This window comes from Pithys albifrons, chromosome Z (assembly GCF_047495875.1).
Source record: "Pithys albifrons albifrons isolate INPA30051 chromosome Z, PitAlb_v1, whole genome shotgun sequence".
In the NCBI taxonomy this organism is placed as follows: domain Eukaryota; kingdom Metazoa; phylum Chordata; class Aves; order Passeriformes; family Thamnophilidae; genus Pithys; species Pithys albifrons.
The window spans coordinates 77,053,871-77,076,829 of NC_092497.1; the positions used below are offsets into that span (position 1 = coordinate 77,053,871).

The 22,959-nt window shown below is 39.8% G+C and overlaps 1 protein-coding gene across 21 annotated transcripts in view; it reads left to right on the forward strand.

Moving 5' to 3' along the window:
• Positions 1 to 22,959, forward strand: part of SEMA4D (semaphorin 4D) — a 95,152-nt gene that overhangs the window by 27,145 nt on the left and 45,048 nt on the right. The window contains exon 1 of one of the 21 annotated variants that reach the window (XM_071581630.1): positions 19,132 to 19,422. The exons of 19 other annotated variants lie outside the window; for them this stretch is intronic. The gene's annotated coding sequence lies outside the window, so the exon portion shown is untranslated. Of the gene's footprint in view, positions 1 to 19,131; positions 19,423 to 19,902; positions 20,269 to 22,959 lie in introns of those variants that run through there. One more of the 21 variants, XM_071581633.1, reaches the window with a different exon arrangement.

Here is a 22,959-nt window from a genome sequence, read left to right on the forward strand (position 1 = left end):
GATAGAAATCATTTGACAGTCAGGTTCTAGGGGAAAAATCTGGGCAAGAGTTCCAGGGTATAAAATGTGAACTGATAAAAACTGTATTTGTAAGCTGTAGGAAAAGAGGGTTGACCCTTAATGTGAAGCTAACAGATCAGTTAATGTATTAAGCATGGATAAGATGCTTTTCAAGGGTCTGATAAATCAGTTATGTGGTTTAACATTGAACAAGGCTCTTCTGAAAAATAGTAACTGTCTGATATTGTTCTTGAATTATTAATGGAGGTTGATAGCTGTAGACCTCCTTCCTCCTTTTGTGAGGTATTTCAGTGTTTGTCAGGCAGGGACTCCCTGGCTGCTTAAGCAGTATTGGCCGGCAGCTGGTGGCTTAGTGTGGCCAGAGTTTTCTGGGGCAACCAAAGGTTGATTGTGGATGTGAGATGTGGTAGGAATCCTGGGGGGCAGACATGGTAGCCACTGCATTATGTCCCTGTGGCTGCTGCTTCTCTGATGCACTGAACTACTGCACCGGGATGACATCAGTTCCTTCTTAAATAAGTCAAATGTTAAACAAAAATGAACCTCAAACCAGAAAATGAGGTGGTGAAAAACATAGAGCCCTTTCTCTTCTCTTGCTCTCCCCACTCTGTTTTCCTCCTTGTTATGAACAAGACAGGCATGTCTGGGAAGACGGGAGCTGATGCAGCAGTGGCCAGATGGGCTCTGCAGGATGGGAGAAGGCAAATCTGTATTGAGGGACATGTGCAGCATGGGGCATCGGGTTGTGAGGGAACTCTGACCTCTCTGGTGTACTTCGGCAGCCCTCCCCTTCCTTTACTGCCTGTTTGTGTCCACCCTGAAACTTTGCTTTGCTCTCGCCTGTGAAATGTTGAAGCTTTGTTGAGAGGAAGACACTGCATTTCTCATTGCCTGCAGAAGGTAAGTGCAGATGATAATTGATCTGAGGAATTTCTGCTGAGTGATGAAGACAAGAGGTTTGGCTTTTAGCAAGTGAAAGGGGAAGAAGGAAATGAGCCAAAACGTTTAATTTGGTTTGTATAAACGTATTTGTTCCCTTTCTTTTGCAAACTTTTATGTACATTCTAGCTGGTGGGAATAAGAGGGTCACTTTGCATGTCTTTTGGCAATATGAGAATTGGACTCAGATTGAAGAGAAGTGTATTCATGGTATGGCCAAAGTTGCATCATGAGAAAAATCTTGTAACTGTCTCTGTACTTTATCTCTTGTCCTTACTTAATCAGAGGGATTTCTACCTGGCATAGCTTCTTTACCCACATGAAGTGGTGTGCCTTCAGGCAAAAAGGAATGCATAACTGTTCTACAGCTTACTAGGAGTGCTTTTTCTGTGCTGAACTGGCTGAAGTTACATCACTAAATGAAAGATACCTGTGTACCAAACTAATAACTGATTTAAGAAGATAAAAAACAACAACACAGCACAACCAAAACAAAACCCCAAAAAATGGTATTACCTATGCCCCTTGTGTTGTATAACAAGAATATCTGTGTCTTTTAAAAGATTCTGGAGAATAAATGTCTGCTGGAGGCGTCTCCTTTCAGTAACTTCAGAGCTACCAAAATTGACTTGACATCAGAGGACTTCAGTGATGACTGCCCCCAGAGGTTGCTGCTTGGTCATGACTTTTTGCTCTGAACCTGGTTCCTTTGAAAACACAAGGTTTTGGACAGATACTGTCTGAATGTCTCAGAAACCAGTTACAAAAGCTGCTTCCAAGGATGTATTTGAAAGTTTATTGTAGCCATCATGAACTGATTCTGTGTATGTTTTTACTGTGTGGTGCTTCTAATGCTTGTAAGTATCAGTTTAGGGAAGCTCACAAAAGCTTGTAACTTAGCAAATAAAAGTTAATGGTCATAAATAAATAAATGCAGATGACGTGGAGGAAAATATTACCTGACTTGTTAGGGTAATGTACATAGCACCCCAGTATTTGGAAGGTGAAGGCAGGTATTTCAGGACAGTATTTAAGCGCACTTATGTAATTAAAAGAAAACTGGTAATGGATTCTTCCTCTGCAGGAGGCTATAAATTGGGAATGGTCTGCTTTTCTAAGAGCAGATTTTCACTTCAGCTGACGAGGGGTTTAGCAGTCTCTTGTTATGCAGAAGGGCAGATTAGAATTTTTTTTTCCCATGAAAGCTTTGGCTTTGTTGGCTGCATGTTGTTTTCCATCCATATCTTCCCTTCTGAAATGCCTGCCATGTAATTATTGTTCTTTGTGAGTTTCATTGCTTAGTCTTCTCTGCCTGTAATTCATAGCTGTTGGGTTACCTACCTCTGTGTTTTGGCCTCATACCTCATCTCATCTGTACCCTAATTTGGAAGCAGAGGCATTTGAAAGTGAGAGATGCTGGTACTGGGGAGAATTGCAGCTTACATCTACTTTTCTAATTTCTTTTGGTTGATTTTTGAAGGTAGCATTAAGGAATACCTCGATCAACACAGGGTCAAAAAAGTATTTAATTTTAAGCCATTGTTGAAAGTCTTCATCTGTCATTTTGAGAAGATTATCACTTACAGGCACTTGACATCAGCCAACCCAGATCCATATTGCTAATTGAAAAATATTTTCTCCCTATGTGAAGTCCTAATCATATGGTCTTATTACATAACCTGACACTAACAGGCTGTAATAGAATAAATCACTACCATTACAGGCCCTTTACTTGCCTCAGCCTGTTATTTCATTTTGTTCTGTGGTTTCTTTCTTTACTGGTTTCTGAAGATTTGGATGTTCTTTCATCTATTTTACTCTTAGGAAAATTGTGATGAAAATATTTTGCTCTTTAGAGTTGGTGCTCGCATTGTCCCAGCTATGATTGCTGTTTATAGTTAGTGCAGTTGATAAAGCATCACAGTTTAGAAACAAAGTTGGTAGGAATATGAATCAATTTTTGATTTTAAATGTGTTTTATATATTCGTGGAACACCACCAGCAGTTCAAAATGTCTTCTTCTCTCCTTTGTGCAAGGAACTTTCTCCTTACTTTTTCCTTCTGGTAAGTGTTTTTCAACTTCAGATTTTTTGAATTTAAGAATAACTATCATTTCACAAATGTTTGGGAATAAGTGAATATCTGATTTTTTTACAATGTTTGACTCATATTCAAGAGTAAAAATGTGTTTTATTCATAGATCTGAAAAGTTGCAAAAGAGCACTAAATATGGGGATCTGTGAGGAGGGAAGAAGAGTGAACTGTCCTTTCTGGGGAGCTATTTTGTACTATCTTCTCTAGATAATGACAGAGGATAAGTGGTATGGTGTCAGACTTAAAATCTGATAGTGCTTATGAAAGGGTGTTGTTCAGTGAAAAACTGTAATAGGAAAGTTTGATTTGTTTTTACTAAGTTTTCACCTCTTCTTTCAGTGCAAGATCTTTTTTTTGCTGTTTGTTGATGAGAAGCCCTGCTACCTGCAGAAATCCTCATTGACTGTACAACAGTCACCTTTTGTTCTCCAGTTGAATACGTAAGAGGCTGACTAACAATGGTTTAGTTATGTGATGGCTCCTGAATGCCTGTTGCCTGATGGGCAAGGAAGCGTCAGCTTTAATTAATGGACAGTCTGTTAGTAGAGTTCGTTTGTTTGAACTGTGCTAGGAGGCCCACTGGTCAGTGACATACTAACCTATAGGAATATTTAGTTGTCTGCCTTGAAAGTCTTTCAGACTGATGTATGAATTGCAACGCCAAAAATTCACTGATGGATAGAAAATCAAACGTACCAGTAGCTGTGAATCTTGATTTCTCTGCTTTGAAGCTCCACTTCTGAGTGATAGCCTTAGCATCCAGCTCTTATCTTAGCATCCACTTACTTTCCAGGAGGAAAGTAAGTGGGTGCCATCCACACTTGGGCAGGGTTTTAGTCAAGATGGTAGTACCCGTTTAAATCGATTTAGTAACTGCAGAGCTTTCTCTTTGAGGGACCCTATGATGGCATGCATTGATAGTGAGGTAGATACCTCTTAAAACAAGGTTTCACATACCTGTTACTCAGCGGTGCATAACATGAAAATCTAAGGTTAATGAGGTGCCCATGTGTGAAGGTCTTAGTTGTATGTTAACTTTTTCTTTGGCAATTCTAAGCTAGTCTGGTTACATGTTTTGTAGAATCATTTTCTCTCTGCTACAGCTGCCATGACTACACTGTGTGCTGTGGTCAGTCAATCACTGTTCAGTGGTCTGGACGGGTCAGCCACTAATTACTTGTTACACTATTTCTTCCTTATGATCAGAATCCCAGTTTAATTTTGATAGAGTGAGATGAAAGAATTTGATTAAACATTAGTTCACTTCAAATGAGTGTATTTAAATTTATTTTTTTTCAAAAAAATTTACTGAGGACTGTAAGACATTGTGTAACTGTAATGCAGTTTGGTTTGTGTGCTTGCTGTATCTTTTGCCTGGGTTTAATTGTGATCCTTTAGGGTACGTTTTCAGTCTTCAACATGTGGCAAGTAAATTTTAAACACAGTAACAATATTTGTGCGTTTGTGATATCCAAGTGGTGAAGGCAACTTTTGTGATAGAAGTTGTACTTCTGAACTTGCGGTCTGGCTGAAGCATTGTGTCTGTGCCACAGTCTGCTGGCTTTCATCAGCCCCGGAATGGGAAAAGGCTCAGGAACAGGTGACATCTCACGTTGCTGCTGCAAAAAGAGGCTTTGGAGGCAACTGAAAATGCTATCTCTGCTTAATGGACTGAAACAAGGTCTGGAGTGGGAAGAGAGCAAAGATGACATTATCTGCGTTGAGTACTGGGATTCTGAAATCCAGATTTCCTACTTTTTGTTACACTTGTGTTACAAGGTTTGCCACACAGTATCAATACTGTTGAAGATTTAGCTGTGTGTGGCAAGTGTGTTTCAGGGCCGCTAAGGTTGGTGTTTTTGAAGTGCATTCCTGTGTGTGTCACAGAGGCATAGCTCATGGACTTGCACTTCAGTCCTGTCATCAACACAGGGTTTTCAGAACCTGCTCCACCCTTTCTGTATGCTTCTTACCTTCACTGGAGCTCAAACACAAGTTAATACTGACTTGAAATAAAGCATGTTGGTGCTTTGCAGTGTTTTCTCGCTTAGGTAGCAAGAGGGTCCTGTTAACCTGGTGTGTTGTGAGCTGAAGAGAGATGCTTCAGAGTTTGTCAAGTCTCTGGTGCAGGTGTCAGAAGGAAAATTAAATAAGAGATACTCAAAAGGTACCCAAATACAACTACAAATTGAAGGCACAAGTGAATCACTGGAAACCTCAGCTTGTGAGGAACACTTTGAAGATGCTTTGTTCCATGGCAGCAACTGGTCTAGTAGATTCCCATGTGTTTTCTCTAGTTGTCAGAATATCAGTCAAAACCTTAACACTTTTCAAAACTAGTTCTGCACAGTGAAGGAGATAGAACATATTTTTCTTGAAAATCTGCAATTAAATCTGCAGTTTACTTGTTTCCCTGCATTAGTATTAAAATTTGTCTGGTTCTACAGTGAGCTACATTCAGAAACTGGTCCAGCTGAAAAGTAACATCACACCTCTTTTTCTCCCTGTATAAGCAAATAGCCTTTGACTGGTAAGCTTCTAGAACTAACATAAACTTTAATTTTAGTGTTTTCATTTGTCTCTAAGAACAAGGGACAAAAACCCCTGTGCACATGTAGCTTTCTGCATGTCTCATACTAGTATAGATGTTATGTATTTACTGCTGTGTAAGTGTCAATTCAGATACTGTCAACTTGGTGGTTGTATAAAGCCTGTACTTTTCTGTTTGTGTGCCTGGTCCTGTTCTTCTGACTTGCTGGGTGACAACATTCTGCTCCTGGTTGGTGGAGGTGGAGAAGAGCCTGTGTCTGCAGCTGACAAAACCTGCATCTCCGTCAAGCACGGCTAATATTTGTTCAAATTACTTTTCATCTCTTGCCTCACATACTTCAAACAAGTGAGTTTAGGGGCATTTCCAACAAAGCAAATTTCAAGCACTTGGTAGTTTACAATCTGTTTAATCCTTGATAAATAACACTGATCAGACACCATACAATATGGAGGAGAAAAAATATGCATGCACAGATGTGACTCTAGCACTAACCTGGAAAACATGTTTTTGCTTAACTTGTTTCTGTATATTCCAGAAGAACATTCTCCAGAACATGTCAGGTCTGAGAAGTGCTAAAAATGATGCAGCACTATGTGTCCCTGCCTTAATTATTTTAGTAGGATCCCTGGTTCAGAAAGTGGTGTCTGGGGGAGCACTGCTTCTCTCTCTGCCTTGTTGGTGGGGAGTCGAAGCGTTCTCGCCATGTGGCCTAGGCCTGTTCAATATGCAGTGAGTGATAATGTTGGGAATTTTCATTAATGTGCGGTCAGAAAAGGAGTTGCATTGATAGTGCTGTTGAGCAGTAATTTGCAAAGTAGCCACTGACTACCAAGTGCAGACTCCCATACCACGTCTGACAGGAAGATCTTTTCCTTCCTCTTTGCACAGCAAATGAGCTGTGTGTTACTGCCTGCCTGTGTTCTGGCCCAACAGACCCAGCAGTCCCTGAAATGAATGGCACAGCATACTGGCTGCATGCACAGTGCTGGTGTCCAGATGATGTGCAACAAGGCCCATCCTGCCACTGTTCTGCAGATGTATTTTATCTTACCCAGAGAGTGGGCTGAGGCAGTTTGTTTAGTAAAGTTTTTGCCGTCAAGGCACAAGTTCTGAGGCCAGTGCAAAGGAGAGGTCTATCTGTGTCTTTGAAGTCAGCGAGTGTAGCAAACACCGTACTTAACCATTGTCCTTTGAATTACAGAGTGGTTTTGCTTCTCAGAACAGGAGGTGCTGTATGTCTTCAACACTTGTGGCACTGTCTTAGTGCTTTCTGCTTCAATTTTCATGAACCTTTTGTTTCAGTCACTTAACACATGCAGAATGAGGAAATGGCACCATTTGCAGTGGGAAAACTGGATTCTTGTAGAACTTTAATTTTGGCCTTATGGAGTTCCTTTGATAGTTTTACCCTAATCTGGGAGCTGTCTCTGTCAACCACGTAGTATTTGAGATGAGTTAGCTATGCCCTTGACAGTAGCCACATGATTGTGTTTGGAGAATCCTGGCACTGGTGAGGTGGAGAGAAATATTTCTTAGTCATTGATTGCAGTACCATTTTTACTTTTTTTCTCTCTGTATAAGACCAGAAATGACAGCCTTGTTTTTGTTGTGCTATGGTTGTGAAAAGGCCAGATTTGGAAGACACACTTCTTTAATGAATGCAATTAAAAGAGTGGTTTCATTACAGAGAAACCTGGGAGAAAAACTGTAAACTGAGAATTTCTTGTTTCTCTTCATGCTGTAACAGGCTTGGCTCTGTGAAGAAGCAGCTCTTTGACAGTGTGTTGCGAGCTGGGAGTATGGAAATTTGTCACTTAGCACAGCAAGAGCAGAGCAAATGTTCACACCGAGGTTTTGGTGTGGAATTTCACTGCCTTTTTTTTTTTTTCCTGTTCTGTGCTACTGCCATAACTTTCCTGGGCACCAGATGATTAGTGAAATTTCGAATATGCAATCTTAGTATGTTAAATGTGAGTCCCACTGAGAAACCGTCCTTTTAGAAACTGTCATAATAAACATTTGAAAGAGAGATTCCTCTCCCTTTCTTGTCCCCAGCCTTCTGGAAAGTCTTGTTGTGGATACAATGAACCCCAAAACATGCATGTTGTGTGTTCACGCGCTTGCTCCTGTTGTCTGAAGTCTGTTTCCCTACAAATAAAGTTGGATGGCTTTTTTTAATTGTGCCACATGTAGTTTCTGGATTTTTTTTTCTTGTTTGTTTTGTTTTGTTCATAATGTTTTGTTTGCAATTGATCACAGCCAATAGTTGTGTGGGAAAGTGATCTAGAAGAGCCAGGCTAAATGGAAAGCTCCATTGTGCTTGGTACCATGATGAATGTATTTTCTGTTCCCAGATGACTTGCAGCACTATTTATTTCAGAGTTATCTTGGATAAAGAATGAAACAGGTTTTGCCTTTTTGATCTTGCATTGTAACTAAAGGGTGTATTTTTCAGTTGGAAAACTACACTTAATGCTTATTTATACTGCCAGATGCAGCAGAAGTTAATCCTGTGCTGCAGTATATCTCTTTGAAAAATCATGTTTTAAGCTGCTGCCAGAGGGGTGATAACAGATGAGAAATTGTAGAAATAGGCCTCTAAGTTTGGACTATTAAAAATCAATACATGTTTTGTATCTGTACTCTGGAAAAGCAGTAACTTCACATAGGAGACCCACCTCATGTTCATTCTTGCTGGTTGTACCTCTTCCAGGAGTCTTGCCCTGTACATTCCAGAAGGATGGGCAACATCCTCTCATCTGAAACAAGCTGTTGCAGTTGAGTGGCAATTCCATTGTGTGACAGCACATTCTTATAGCCTGTACAGCAGTTGTTTTAAATCTGTATTTCCTGCTTGGTATTTTACAGATGGGTTGGATAGAGAGTCCAAAAACTAAATGAATGTAAGTTCTGAATTTCTTGGTTATGAGTTTGTAACACCAAGTTATTTTTAAATTGTGGATCAGTTAGCTTCCTTGACTGGACATTGTTTATGTTAGCAAGTAAATAATCAAATATTGAAAAACAAGCATTGCTAGATTCAATTTTATATTTATATTGCAATTCACTAGTCTATTGCCTTTCTTCAAAATAATAATATTGCCAAAAATGTTGTCAGTAATATGATATATGCATATACTGAAGTATTTTAGCATACATATGAGCAAAATATTTTCAATATTTTATTTGTTTCTTGCTTTGCTTTTTTCAAGGGTTATAACCTTGGGATGTCAGCCAGGCTTTGAACTGTAAAAGAGAGCATAAAGAATCCAGGATGTTTTTAGAATAGTCTGAACTGTGAGCAGATGGATTCATTAAATTCTCTTTTAGGAACAAGGAGAGCAGTTGCTGCTTTTGGAACAAAACTGGCTGAAGCAACTGCTTGTACATGGCCATCCCAAGTATGTGGCAGGTAGAAAGAATATTTGTACTATTTTATATAAAGCATTTGGTCCATGCACCTTCAAAATACAGATGCAGGAGTGTGCTGCCTCTATTCTGTGAAATGATAGGTACAAATTAGAACAAAAGATAATGTTTCATCAGTAAACTTTCTGCAGATGTTTTAAATCTCAGGCGGGGGAAGCTCTGCTGGGTGTTTTACTTTTTGGTCCTTGATCCCATAGCTCTGTTCTGTGCCACAAAATCTTCTTTGCATTTGCTTTTTTGCTTTCCTTTCTTGAAAATATTGTGCAAAACTACATTTATAACTAAATGTGTCAAAATGTAGTTACAAATGACTTGTGAAGGAGAGTGGTACACAAAAGGTAATGTTCTTCCATTAGAGCATAAAGACTTCTGGCACAGACGTATCAAGAGCGTGGTTGCTCAGGGTTTCAGTGTTCTTGTGTTGATCAAAGTTAAGTGTGTACAGTGTGCACAAGTTTTCGCTTTGCTTGCACTTGGGCTATAATTAGGTACTTGATGCTCAATTTTTTCCCAATTGTTCCACCCCCCAGAGTTAAAACCAACCTCTTAAGTTTTGGTCAAGGTAAATCCTCTCAAGTTATGAAAGCTGACTAGCCTGCTACAAGCAGAAGGATGTCTGTTGAGCTTTAAAGATGGGGATGGCTCTGAGGAGGAGAATTTGAAACTGGCTTTTCTCTGTGTAGATGCAAAGTCACAGGTGTAGAAGACTTTGTTGTATCTGTTGTGCTCTTAGAGTTGTGTGTTTCCTTTAATTTGTTGTCTTTAAATTTGAAGGCAGTAAACCTGGTGTCTGTGAAGACAGTGTCCTGCTGTAATGATAAATTTTATCAGTATTAATTATTGCATATTCATTATTTTGCCTGTGAAATGCTTCTTTATTTACAATTAGCTGTTAGCCTGTTTTAAGTAGCATAGGAGGGACTGGTGGCTCTGCAGCTCATAGGTCTGACCTCGTGTGTTAAGGTTCATCTGTTGATCTATGGTACATTATGGGGAGGACTTGGGTTCTAATCAAGCTTCTGTGCTAGTTTCAGCTTTATATTCCATTAAGCAGGTAATCTGGGACAGTGGCATTGGAATGGATTTGTTATTTGAGATCAGGGAGTGAGGTGAATGTCTTTTTTTATGAAAGAGGTTGTACATCATTTTGTTTCATCATACGGAACCAAATACCTCTGTGTAATTAGTTGTGCAGAAGTTTGTACCTGCATGTTTACACACATTTACATAATAGATCAAGTCCATGTTTTTTCCCATGTTTGCTTTCTTAAGGGTAAATTTGTAATGTACACATGCATTGCAGAAACCGTCTGAATCAGACGACATATTGCTGGAGGAAATTTTGTGCTTAATTAGAATCAATACATTCCCCAGTGAGAGTAGAAAATGACCTTGTATTTGCAAGGATGGAATACTGGCCTTGTTATTGGTCTTGCTTCAAGTTTTTTCCTGCATTATTCTCACCCTGAGTTCTTCTGTTAAGTTTTGTATGTCTGTGATACTTGGTTTTAAAATACTATATTTTAATGTGTGTATTCTGCAGAACTACATGTGGTACTAAGAGAGCTATTCTGACAGAATTGTCTGAGCCGATCCACTGTAAATGCAATTCTGGCCCTAGTTACTCATACCTTCCACTACCTGTAAGACAAACCTTTTGTACTTACCCTGGTGCACAGTTATCAAAACAATCACGACTGTCAGTGGAATACTTAGTCACACATTGTGGTGTACCATGTATTTTCCAAGACAGAAAAAACACTGCCAATCTCATTTTTCTGCTCTGTTTCCTTATTGCTGAAAGGTACATCAGTGCTTCACAGAATTGTGGGGAGTGTGATGGGCAGGTCTTCTAGATTCCAGGTTGTATCCTATTCTTACCTTTCATTTGAACAAGAACAGAATGTTGTATAACTCCAGTTTGGGTAGATCAGTAAATTAGCAAGACATGCTGCCAAAAGTGGTCTTGTTAAACTCCAGGCCTTGCACATCCTGTGGACAGGAACTCAGTCATGTATTTGTGTCTGCCATTCTTAGTGGGTATTTTGCAAATGTCTCATAACAAAGACTGATAGGACATTTGGACATCTGGGCTGAATCACGTTTAACCAGCTTATGTGAGCAAATGTTTCTACCCATTCACATGGTGAAATGTTAGCTGCAAAGCCTGGAACATTCTGCTAAAGTGATGAACTGCTTGTTGTGGTTATGATTAACTAAATTCACTCAGCTTGTTCTGACTGTGGCTTTTTCCCCATGAAGGTGGAAATGATTGCTACTTTTCAGTCTAGGTTCTTTTGATCTTTAGATCTGTGGAAATTCTCTATTTTTACATTTGCTCTGTTTAGCTTCTGTCAACCAACAGACCCTTTATAAGCAGAAGAAAAGGAAAGACTGCAGACATCACAGATCATTGTCTCTGGTCAGCCTTGGTTTGGATGAAATAATGCACAACATCTGAAAACGTCTTTTGTTAGTGATGATAATGTTTTCTTTGTTCTGGTGGAATAAATTATCAGCTTCCTTGAAACTGGAAATGTAATATTGGCCTGTATGTTAAGAAGATAAAATGACTGCTGAGGCTGAAGTGTAAATAATTCTCAGTTGGAGTCTGCCTTGTTGCCAGCATTTAGCTAATGTGCAATAAAGGAACATGATCTGGTGCTCCCATATTTACTCTTGCATCTCATAGGTGGGAACATTGTCACACTGTTCTGAGGCACTGCAGGAAGCGGCCCAGGAGCAGGGCAGATGGAATGCCAGTCCTCCAAGGATGCAGCCTAAATGTCCCAGCTTCAGGTTGTGCTGAATACAGTAACTGCAACTGCCTGCTCTTGTCCTTTTCCTCCCTTCCCTGACCTCCTGTGCTGCTGCTTCTACTGCTTCCCTTGAATGAATTCTTTGTGATAATGTGAATTTAGGGTGTCCTGGTTAAAAATTTATTCCCCTGAAATAGCTTTTCTCAAATATAGCTGGCTGATTTTTTAGAATATATTTTTAATTTTGTTTTTTATATCCACTGGTCCATGTGGCCACCATGTGGATATCCCTGTGTGGTGTGTTACTTGTCCAAACCAGCTGTGCTTATTCTGTTCTTGTAGTGTCCTCTTTAGTGCTGAATGTAAATCCTGCTAATCAGCAGTTGTTCTTTACCCTGAGGCAGTATTACATGAGTTTCCTCAAGTCTGGGTTGAAGGGCAGCATCCACTGTGTAGGTTAAGAGTCTGAATGAGGTCTAAACCCTGGCCTGACTATAGTTTTGTCTGTGGAGTGGACCATTACTTGACTTTCTGTCCTGTACACTTGCCTTACCCTCCCTCTGCTGGTGATCAGCCTTCTGCAGTCTCATGGATATAATTGTCACAGACAGGCTGTTCTAAAAGTGACATGTCATCCTTACTAGTCCACTAAAGTTTAATCTTTTGGACTACAAACTGACATTACTGAAATGGAGCTTGACAATATGGTGTGTTCTCTAAGCATCTTTATTTGCTATTTTCCTGTATTTAAATTTGGCAAACCAGCAGCAGGAACAATCCTGTGTTTTTCTGTGGTATTCTGCAGCTATGAAAACCTATTCCTTTGAGAAACAGGGTTTGTGTTTTGGCCTCATCTTCCAGTGTGCTGCAGTAAGACAGTGAAGTGTTTGCTTTATCTGCTTTAACAGATCACTTTAAGACCTTATAATTGTATTTGTCTCAGTTTCACAGCTGTGAGGGCAAGGAGTGGAGGACTACAGACTTTCTATCGGATGAGCATTTCACCTGAGAAACATTGTTCAGCTCTAGACTTTTTAAGTGCCTTTGTCCCTCCTCGATCAGATGATCCACCACATGATGCGTTTATTCCTTGAAATCGTGTGTCTTTGCCTGTTGGTGTCCTAAGGACATGGCATGTGCTTTGCTGTCTGAGAGAGTGCTTCTTACTGCTGTTGGTCTTAAAATTTATCACTCATCCAAAAGTATATGAAACAGGACCTTGCACAGTAGTGGGAGAGAGTTGTCTGCCTGGCCCTTGCCTCTTCTGGCAGTGTGGGAAGCAGTGGAGGGTTTGGCCTGGGGTCTTTGCTTTCCGCTGCATTTCTTATTTACCAGAAGTGCATGGAGATGGGTTTATTTTGGGGCTCAGGAGAAGCAGGCTGTTGTAAGGCCAGATTGAGTCCTACGGAGAGAGTAGGCACTTTTTGGAACCTGTCTGCATTCATATGTATCAGATGGTATTTTCTTACTTTGCATGTAAGTACTGCAAGTGTGGTCATACTACCCCATGGCAGGCATGGGTCCTCCAGTGCAGCTGGAAGAGGCCTGTGGTGGTGAAGGAATGGTTGCTGCAATGACATGGTTCCGGTAGGTATGGAGGTGGGGATGAAGAAGTAAGGTGAGTGGCTGGCTGGGACATCCATAGAGGAGAACAGCACGTGCTCAAAGGTGCTTACAGACTGTGCTTCTGACTACTCAGACTATTAAAGAGACAGATGAATAGTGTTTATTAAACTTGCTTTCCGCTTGAAACCTTATGAAGTGTCTTAGTAGGACAGAATTATTTGGTGAGCATAAGCATTAAGATGTTTAAGCTGAAAGTGGTGTGAACATTCACTGCAAGCTGCAAGTTGTAATTTTTAAAAGTGTGAAAATCCCTATCACACTGCTGTGATCTCACTAGGAAGTCCTTTCACTTTCTTTCTATTGGAGGTGCTGAAGACATTTCAAGTCTTCCTGGTTATTAAAATTTTTGCGATTTTGAGTGTTGTTCATGTGCTGTACCAAGAAGAGCTTCTCACCGAGTGCATTGTGACACTTCAGCAGGCTTCCTGAGTCCAGCTCTCAGCATCAGCCCCTTGAGCACCACAGGAGCGGGTGGAGTGCTCTGTAGAGTAGCTGTTTCTCCAGGCAAGGTCACCTGGTTTTGCAGTTACTGTGTCCTTTGAAGGTGAAGCAATTGCTTTTCTTTTGAAGGCTTGGAACTGGCAGCTGCACTGGCAAGTGTCTGTCAGGGAAGGTTAAATCTAACACCTGTCTCTGGGAGCTGGAAATGTACCAAAGCATTGGAGAGAAGATAAATGCAATTGAGAAGTTCTGATCCTTGGGTTGAAAAACATCTGTTATCCATGGGGTGGTCTGAGAGGCTGCTGGTCAGCAGCTCATCTTTGGCCAGGATCTGAGCAGATTGATTTCAGGACATGTTTTCTCAGAAAGTCTCCTGTGAAATCTCTCACGTCAGACAGGAAGGACTCTGTAGGAAATCTTACAAGAAATCTTGTGGTATACAGAATGCAGCAATCTGTTTTCATGCTCAAGAGATGCAGCAGGAGATGCATCTTGGATTCCCTGTCCACCAGCAGTAGCTTGGAGAACCTAAATGAACATCAGGAAGATGAAACTTTTTATCACTGCTGAAATATACATGAAATAATACTAATTTTTAAGCTTTTGCTAGTTTGTCATTATCTTGCAGAAGGTTGATTTTGAGCAGTAATTTTAAATATTAACAGCTGAATTTCTTTGTTTCATCCTAACAAAAAGATAAATAAGCAGGGGCTTTTTCCTGCTGGGGACTGATGTCAGTCACATCATCTGAGGCAATACAGCATGGTAAGTGTTCTCCTAGCAGTCTCGGGGAAGAGGTCAGCTGTAGCGAAATTGCATAAACATTTTCTGTCACTTAAATGTTGGATATGCCCCCAGCCTTTCAAAGCATGTTTAAAAATCTTTAACCTACTCAGATATTTTTAAAGTGCCATGGCTCAAAAGAGCTGATAGTAAAATTCATAAATGCCTGTCTTGTTAGAAAGATAGAGAAATGTTTGAACATTGATTATCTGGTACCTATATTTTTTCTGCAGAATGACTACGGTTTTAGACTTTCTCAGAGGGGAGTCATAGAAGTTTCAGGGTGAATAAGGAGCAGCTTGTGTTGTGCCTTGAGGTGTGCAGTTGGCTGACCTTGCCATTGAACATCTTAGACCAGTACATGCAAACTACAGTGCAGTTTCTCCTGTGCTAAAGACAATCTGTTTTGCCAAGCAGAAATATGTGGCCTTTAAGAACAAGAAAGCTTAAAGGAAGCTTGGTAGCAAAGAGTCTGACAGGAGGCAGAATTCTTAGCAACGAAAATAATGAAATCTGTCATTCCCTCTTTAGTTGTCAAAGAGCAGTAGCAAAGCAGCTAATACATGTTGTTAATCTGGAGTTCTGATTTCAGTTTGTGGCCCATATACTTTGGCTACCTTGGATGACTTCTAAGAGATCTGCAAAAGCTACTTAAGAAAAGCAAGCTAATTTGTAGTAGATTTAGATTCTCACTGCAGATCTGTGCATCCTGTAGGAAACTTGAAGATGAGTGGTTTTCAGTTGCAAAGAAAAAGTTTTTTAGACTTAATGAAGTCTAAACAATAGTTTGCTGAAGACAGTATAACAGAACTTACTCTATACATAAATAAATAATATTGCCTAGGCTCATATTTTAATAATGTTTTGCTAATGTTACTAATGATTGCTTTGTTTTGCTATTTTAACCTCTCACAGTAGTTTAAACTTAATATTCCAAATAAAGAAAATTGGGGGAGGCATCAAGGGAGAGTGAGAAGGAAACTAATGCTTAGTAATTGTTTTGTTTACTGCATTATATCTGTCCTTAAAAAAAATTAACAGCTGACCCAAAACAAAACAGCAAACTTTTAGCTGGTTGCATAACAATTGAAATTCAAATTTACGAAATGAATACATCAACAGAGAACTTAAAGTTTAAATGATTTGAACGAATGATGAATGATTTTCTTTTTTTTAAGAAATGGCCCGTTTGCTTTATAGGCTGTATGGGGACTTGGGTTTCTTTCTTGCTCAATTGAGTGCACTTTGGAACAGGAGGATATTTTGCAATGTAGAATAACGCTTGGAATATAGGCAATGAAGTTACCTTCTTGAGTCCTGTCTCGGGCTGTTCTGGGTAATGCAGCTGGAAAGAGGGTGGCAGTCTCAAGGACGGTCTTCCTCTTTGCATAGTTTTTGGTATTGTGGTATGTGTAGCTGAGGACCTCAAAAGGTTACAGAAGGATACAGGAAAGCAGCGAACTGCTTGAGCACCTCTATGGAATCTGGTTCACAAGTAACATCAGTTGTCACTGAGTTCTGACATATATGTCTTGTCTGGGATTCGTTTTTGCATTTGGCTGAGCTTAACTTATTTTTTCCACTGTGACATTTGAAATGTGAAAGCGGTAAGTGGTTTGAGGTGGGGGTCTTTGGTTTACGATACGACGTGAATGGCCGATGCTGTGGCAATTGTAGGTCATCTTTGCCATGGAAGGCTGTTTCCCTGTTGAGACCTAAATCTTGAAGAAAGCCCATAAATAGTCTCTCCTCTAATGCCTTCATGTAATTTTCCAGTTCTGCTTTTAATACTGAAACCTGTCAAATTTAGCATTCTGGGGCTGGAAACTTGCAGTAATTATCCATTGTGTCAAGAAACCTCTGTGGTGTGCAGCTCTCACATCAGTCTTTTCCTTTCAAATGTCTAATGATAGTGCAAACAGGGTTCTTAGAAGGTAATCATCGAGTGTAATAACGACTCTCTCTGCAACATTTCATTTGGCATAAGAAAAAGCTCATTTTAGGCTTGGCAGGAAGTTAAAATCCCATGCTTATGAGAATGTTCTGCAAGCAAAGCTTCTATTAATCCTGTTTCTGACATGCTCACAGATAATTTGAAGTGAAACCTGAAGAACTTCTACTGAAAGATCTGCACCTGTGTTTTTGTATGTACAGAAAGCAGTAATATGGGCACAAACTGATAACCCAGTTACTAGCTAAAGGTCAAAATGACCTTTGCATTGTTAATATCAACAAAAGGTTTGTATTGAGGCAGGAGCAGGTATGATCAATGTGCTATAACCAGATAGAATCGATGTAACAACACATGATAAATCACTACATTTGTGGAAATTATCCCAAAGTCAGTGAGCTTTTTCAAACTCCAGAATTAGTAATCACTAACTTGTTGCCAACCAGAGTCTGCAGCAAAACAATAATGTTTAACAAGTTCTGTTCTTTGCAAACATTCTTATAGCTGCTGGCATCTGTAATTTCTTTGTATGTCATACAGAAGAGTTGTAGACTCCCTGGCTCTACATAGTTTAAAAATAGCAAAGGTTAGTGAGCAATAGTAAAATTATCTAATGATGATTTGTATAATCCATGTCCATGCTGTCTGTGAATAGTACTAAAAGCTTATTTCAAAAATATGATTGTTACTTTTCAGCATAAAAGATGCTAGAGTTGGTGCAGAGGTTATAATGTGTTAAGAAAAGGTGACTCATTTCTGAGCTAGCATAACACAGCAAAATCCCAGATGTTTTAAAATGCTTTCATCTGAAGCTGTGCGTATTAGGTGTGTATTAGGTGTATTCTCTGTTTGGATGAGATGATGATTTCTTAATTTTTAAGGCTGTTTTACTGTATTTCCATGGTGCTTGGCAACAAAACATGAGCTGCAGTCTGGAGCTGCTGTTGGAGATTAATCTCCTGTTGAGATCTCGAGTATTCAAAATGGCCTTCGTAATGTACAGTGAATTCTGGAGTTTGACTCTAAACCTGGTATGTCCTATTTTGAGTGGCGCTGGCTAGGGCATATATAATTGTCACACAGTAATGCTCTTTGCCAGTCCTTCAGAGGGAGTGCAGTTTCTTGAATATGAAAATAAATGTAAGGTAAACACGCTTGTGGTCAGCGTTTAGCTGATGAGAAGGAATTGTAGTTTGTTACTCATCACTGACAGAATAAACTAATAATGGTGCAGTAGAAGAGCAGTGTTTGCTCTTGGGGATGTAGCCCTACCCTTGAGTAGTTCTGACTTTCGTCTTTTCAACATCTTTTTCAGGAAGCAGACCTGCAGAAAGCTTGGTACCCTAACTGGATGCTGTGCACCATCAGAAGGGAGAGTTGTGTTATGTCTGTCACAGGCCTAATCCTGTAATGCCCTCAGTCCTTCAGGGGTTTCCTTTTTTTCAGACCATGATCCCTCATCGCTTCCTCGCTTTTTCTTATTTTGCCCCTGAGGTGAGGCAGGGAGGACTTAGAGTGAGTCTAGCACTTACTTCCCATCCCATTTTTTTTCCCTTAAGGAAGGCTCAGACTTGAATCACAAAGTATTCTGAATTGGGAGGGACCCACAAGTGACCCCGTACTAGGACAGCATCTGCAACCTTGGCATTATTAGCACCATGCTCTAAACAACTGAGCTAATCTCAGGATCATAATTTCTCCAATAGTGTTGCACACAGGTTTCAATCCACCCCAAGCTAACACAGCTACTGAAAGAGGCATTATGGATGAATTCAAACTACCCTCACCCTTCTCCTCCCCTGAGTAGGTGGAAGTTGATCAGTCAGCCTCCCTAACCAGTTACACAGTGGTGTAAGTCTGCTCAGAGTCAGAGAGTTTGGGATGGATGGAGACCAGGGGACACAGAAATGGGCAGAGGTAAGTAAGCAGCCTGGACCCAACTCTAAGGAAGAGGAGCAGTTAATCTAGCTTGTTTCCCCTAGCCCCATTTTAGGAATCCAGGAGATGATTTTTAGGCCATTCACACGTGCACATGGCTAAATTTCTGATGAATGTCTTAAAAGTAAGACATTCATATAATTTGTCACTGTGCAGCTGGTGTCTGGGACCTATAAAGCCTAAATGTGCTGTAATTAAGAGTAAAAATAGGAGTGGGTTACCACGTATTGCAAGTGGAATACTGCAGGAGACAGAGGAAAATAGCAGCCACCTGGTGACATGCCAGGTATGAGAGCCGAGAATGTTAAAATGTACATGTGTCAGTGCAGTGAAAACTGTGTTCCTCCTTAGTGTTGCTAATGCTGTACCTGAAAATAGAATTTGACATTTTGTGTCCGAGGGTCAGATAACAAAGAATGGGAATGGAAGGTAGAGATAAGATGTTTCTATGTTAATTTCAATTAATATGAGAATAAGCAGACCTGGGGGAAATTACCATCTTTAGTGTTGAGTTCTTTTGTTGTTAATGTTTAACCTGTAGCAGATTCTCAGTGGAATTTATTTTGGAAGTCAGACTGGATTTACTTCGAGAAGGTTCTGAATGCAACTTCATCCCACAGCTGGGTCACAGGAAAAATGGAAGCAATCAATGTTCTATATAAATCATAATGCCTCTGTATCTGTCGTATGGAAACATGAATGTTGAACTTGCTACTGGAAAAGCAAACAGCACAGGCATGGAGACACTGACTTCAGCATGGAACTTCTGACAGAGTTGACAGCACTTGGTGGTTACTCTTCAACTAGCTGACATGGAAATAGAATTAATTAGGGGAAAAAAAGATGGCTTTACTGCACCATTTTCAACAGATGGAGGGAAAATTGCACAGGTTTTACTGTTTAGCCTGTATGATTCATGTCAGATGCAAACTGGTTTTGTGTGGTGGGCAGTGGAAGCAGCTCTGTGTAGTGACAGGTGAAGCACTGAGAGCGGCAGTGCTGCCATCTCCTCACTGCAACTGAAACTGAGAGGTCAAAATTATTCTCACAAACCTATTTGTCGTTTGGATGTTGTGGTTCTTTGTTCCAGATGAAACTGGGAATGTGATACAGGAGAATCAGGAATGTGTTAATTTTTGAAGGTCTGTTCTGGTTGTTTTGCTATTGAATGGGCATGTTTTTAGCATGATATGAAATATCGTCCTAACCAGTCTAATGACATTCTCGTGACATTATGACTTTGTGCAACTAAACATGAGAGGAGGATGGTTTCAAAGGGATGTGTGTGATAAGTGTGTTGTAATGAATGAGAGTAAGATAAAGTTACTGAGAAGCAGAGCAAATTTTACCTGTGTTCATAAGTCAGAGATGTTCTTGCATAACTTGTAAAGCTTGAGGAAATGCCTTTTCAAGCTTTTGGACGTTTTTTGGACATGAAAGTTATGTTTTGTTTTTACAAAAAATTGGAGAACTCCACCTGTGAATTTTAATTGGCTTTTTTTAATAGTAAATACTGCTGCAGGGTTTGACTTCTGTGTAGCCAAGCACAGTGAAGTTTTGTTTTTGTTATTTCTCCACGGTTTTGAATAACTTTGTTCAAATCCCCTACTTCAGCAACCTTGTGCAGCTCCCTCAGGGAGGCTGTGCTGTGTCTTACACAACCAGGGAGCTGACTCTGGGTCGAACTGAAGGTGCGTGTTTTTTTCAGCACAGAAGCTTTTTCTCAGGAAAGACAGGTAACCTCTTCCAAGGCTTCTCTTCAATGTGCAGAATGTGCAAGTGGCGAAGTGCTGTCTTTTAATCTTGTGTGCTGTGTTGAAAATTTCTCTTCGTTCTCCTCTACCTAATTCTAATTAACTTTAGGGAGGAAAAGAAGAAATTAGAAGGAAGGCAGTGTTTTGAGTGTGCTTTTAAAGTTTGTTTAAAGCTGTCTTGTCACTGTACCATCTCACTGTCTGGGTCCTGAGCAGGGTGTGCTGTTCAAAGCATACGTGTAACTTAAGAAGTGAAGTGTTCTCAGTGGGCATACTGGCCAAGCATGTTTTCGTACTGAAAACCTCTGCTATGTGGACAAGGGGGTTGTTGAATTTTGCCTCCTCTGAAAGTCAAGAAACTTCAGGGTCTTGACACCTATTGGTAACTGGCATAATTTGTTAAAAACTGACTAGAAAGCCTGAAAAACTAGAATCTGATACTGAATAGCTGAGTTTTTCTACACTATCATGATGCTTAAGTACTCAGTCCTAGAGAACATTAAGGAGTCCTTTTCATGTGTCTTCCTTGCCTGCATGGTGGGGGTTTTTTTGTTGGGTTTTTGTTGTTTTGGTTTTTTGTGGTCTGTTTTGATGGGGTTTTCTGTTTGGTTTTGGGTTTTTTTGGAAGGGACCATGCATTTCTCTAGGCAAGAGAGAAAGTAAAATATCAAGTTAGCATTGAAAAATACGAAGTATGAAACACTATGAAGTAACACCAACACCTTTTGTAATCTCAGTGTTCATAGAACTGTCTTGAATATATTCAGACTATCACCTGTAAACAGCGGTAAGTGCAATTTGTGCAAAAGACCATATAGTCAAAAAAGGAAATGCTGTAGTAATAAATAGTTTAAAAGCAACAAAAGGTGTTCTCTTAAAGTGACAAAATATGTAATTTAAGCTCTTAAGAAAGCAGGTGGTATAATACAGCATTTTGATTTTAGTTTTGGCTTTCCTGGGTTGCTGTGTTGTCAGAGTGAATATGGAAACATATAACATTCATTTACTTTTGAATATTAGGAGGTATTTGCACATAATTAGCAGCTAGTCTTTTGGGTAAGACATGCAATTGTTTTTGAGGTTTTTTTAACTCTTCATTTTATTGCAGTGAGCTTCATTTGTTTATTAAAGAACATTAACAAAAATTACAGGCAGAATTTAGACTTTATTTTCTCTTTTCATTAAGTACTTAGAGTAAGATTTAAGGCTCCTCTGCTGTTCCTTCTTGTTCAGGTTTTTGAACCATCAAACGGTTTTCAGGATTGATCTTTTTCTGATAGAAGGAGAAAGAGACCTGGATTATGTGGGATTTTATGACAAGAGGAGGGGTAATTGTCTCCTCTATATTGATCTTGTTGAAGTAAATGCTGAATATGGAGGTGCTCCCAGTGATCTCTGCTCTTCAAAGACTCGGCTGTTTATTAACCAAAATATTCTAATGTTGCTTGTGAAAGAACATCTTCTTCCCTAAACAACTGCTGTGCAAGCACATAAAAATTTTACTTGTCCCTGAAGTGGTGATTTAAAATGTTCAACCTGAAGCCAAAGTGCTGGCATTTGTTACTTTCTTCATACTCTGGGGCTCTTGGTCTTACACATTTGTGTTGGTGTTCTCTGTCTTTACTGGGATTTGATTCAGAACCGCTACCATGTTTTTGATTAAAATAATCTTTTGTTGACCTTTGTATAGTATTTTAACTGTAGGAAAGTGAGAATTGTGAAACAACACTCAGATCCTTTCCTGAAGAAGGGTTAGGTTGCATAGGTAGTACCATGAATGTTCCTGTTCCGTTTTATGAAAGTTAGGTTGCTTAATTACAGAATCTCTTAATATCTTTAAAAATGGAGAAACTCCTATCTTTGCAGTAGATGGCCCAGCCTTGATATTTGTATTTTGCTCTTGGGGCACAGGAGGAATTCATAGCTTTCTGCCTTCGTGATGATCTCTGTGTTGTTCTTGCCTTTTTTGAGAGTGCTTGTGAGAGCTACCGACTCTCATGGTGACAATGGAACTGGAAGCTGAAGATCCCAGCAGAGTTTAGTCACAGGAGTGACTATTTGAGACATGAGGGTGTTTCTGCTTTTTTCTTTCAAAACTGGGTTTAGGATGGGCCTCTGCTGCGGTTTAGGAAAAGTTGAGGGATGTTGATAGGCCACTAAATGGTTCTGTGAAAGAAGGATGCTTTTAGGAAAAGTGAAGCTTTGCAGGCAGGAAAGGAAAAAAAAATATTTGATGCTTTGCTCTGTAAATCCTGTAATATGTTACTTGGTCCTCCCTCCTCCCTTGTACAGTGTCTTGCACAGGTGATTGGCAGGTGTGATCACTGGCACCACACAGAAAGGGTGGGAACAGTGGAAGTTGTGGCAGTATTGGCAAGTTATTTTGGTATATCAGATCAGTTACTAAAATATAGTACTGGTACTATGTACAGTTTTTTAAGTTTGTAGTTTAGCCTGTCTTTTCATGTAATTAATTCAAAACTCTAAAACCACACAGCTTTCACAGCAGCAAAGTTTTTTGTGACAAACTCTGTCTGTGGGCAGCATATGCAGCCTTGGCTGTATATTTGCCTTATCTGTGGCTTCCATGTAAGCATCTAAAAGAGTTTTTCTAAGAGAGCCAGTGCATATAGATTATGGCAGGCTTGAGATACGGGTAGCAAATACACCTCT